Genomic DNA, 1724 nt, shown 5'->3' with positions numbered 1-1724 from the left:
TTATAGAAACCACAGAAGCTGTCTGTGTACTTTTACTTTCTTGAAAAAAAGTCAAACCATCAAACTAGCCAAAACAATTCTACCAATGGCAGTTTACAGGTTACCGTTTGAGGATATCATGAAGTCATATTTTTGTGTTTCTAGGCAGGATGAGATAGTGGCTATGAGCAGGGGGCTGGTGTCTCAGCTGGCTGGCTGTGAGTTTCCACTCTACCTTTCAACCAAACCCAGCCTTGTATACTTCATCTGCAGATGAGGATAACCAGTCCACCTGCTTTATAGGGTCACATTGTGGGCATGATAGTAACAATAATTGCTAATAATTACTGAGCTCACAGGGCCTAGTACATAGTAAGAAACCAGTAACAGTAGCTGCTTCTGGGGAAAGAGCCTAGAGATTTAGGGTGGGAGCCTTGACTGTCAGAACATATTAAATTATGTTGTTTGAACTCAGTAAGTGTTAACAATTATTATTGTTGCATCCAAAAACTCAGGAAACACAAAACTCTGATATACTATTATAATAACCCCACAGTTGATCAATATTAATTTATTTATTCCTTTATGCTCTCTACATGAAAACTTAATTTCACAAAGAGAATGCTTACCACACCAAACTCTGTTAAATAAGTAGATGCTCAAATTTAATTTAATTTAATTTAACAATAGGGATAGCTAAGTGTGGTGGCTCATGCCAAGGCCAAGGTGGGAGGATCACTTGAGGTCAGGAGTTCAAGACCAGTCTGGGCAACACAGAGAGACTCCATCTCTACAAAAAAAGTAAAAATTAAAAAGAATTAGCTATTGTGGTGGGGTGAGCCTGTAGACCCAGCTACTTGGGAGGCTGAGGCAGGAGGATTGCTTGAGCCCAAAAGTGAGCTATGATCACACTGCTGCACTCCAGCCTGGGCAACAGAGTGAGAGCCTGTCTCTTAAAAAAAAAAAAAAAATTGGGATAGAGACTGATTTGCTTTATCTCTTTTCATTCTCCAAGCAAGCTCTCGTTTCTAGAACGTCAAGTGTCTCCTGCACATCACCTTGTGCCACCTCCACTTCCACTCCCAGGGAACCCGTGGAGGTGTGGGTGGGAGTGAGAAGAGGCTCAAAAGAAATTCTTTATTCTGACAATAAAATAAATATTTTCTCAATATCCAAGGAACAGTCTGGGAAGGCATCCTTCTCTTCAGTTAAAAACTAGATTCCTTTTTAAATACTAGTAAAGAGTGACCGGTTAGCTCAGTTGGTTAGAGTGTGGTGCTAATAGCACCAAGGTCGCGGGTTTGATCCCCGTACGGGCCAAAGATAAAAAAACGCTAATACTAAATATTAGTAAAGAGAACAAAAGCACCAGCATGCATTCAGAAACCATAGGAAACGAAATGTCAGTCTGCCTATTAACTATCATCAGTGACTAAATCTTGGTTTGCACTGCACTTTGTCGACAGGACCATGGGGAAAAGGTCTATATTTTTAAACTAACATGAGGCCTGACTTGTCCTTAGACACTAACCACACATGTGAGGGAAAAAAAACGTAGTGCAAAATGCAATGCTGTAAGCTGAGTTCATGGGTGCACATGCCAGAAATATAAAGCAAAGAGAGCACAATTCTTTCAGCCATTTGATTCATCAGCAAACCAAGTATACCTGTGGCCCAGGTGATGGGGATGACTGCAGGGACCAAAGCTGAACAAGACAGGCCCCTACCCTTCAGGAGTTCACAGG

General features: G+C 41.2%; 1 non-coding gene across 1 annotated transcript; it reads left to right on the top strand.

The window, feature by feature from the left end:
- The first annotated feature begins 1225 nt into the window (after window positions 1-1225).
- On the top strand, window positions 1226-1299 carry TRNAI-AAU. The gene has a single exon. It is a non-coding gene; the product is annotated as a tRNA-Ile (tRNA).
- Window positions 1300-1724: the final 425 nt, after the last annotated feature.

The sequence above is a fragment of the Propithecus coquereli genome, unplaced genomic scaffold (assembly GCF_000956105.1).
Source record: "Propithecus coquereli isolate 6110/MARCELLA unplaced genomic scaffold, Pcoq_1.0 Scaffold1, whole genome shotgun sequence".
Classification (NCBI taxonomy): Eukaryota; Metazoa; Chordata; class Mammalia; order Primates; family Indriidae; genus Propithecus; species Propithecus coquereli.
This window is presented reverse-complemented; position numbering and strand designations above follow the sequence as displayed.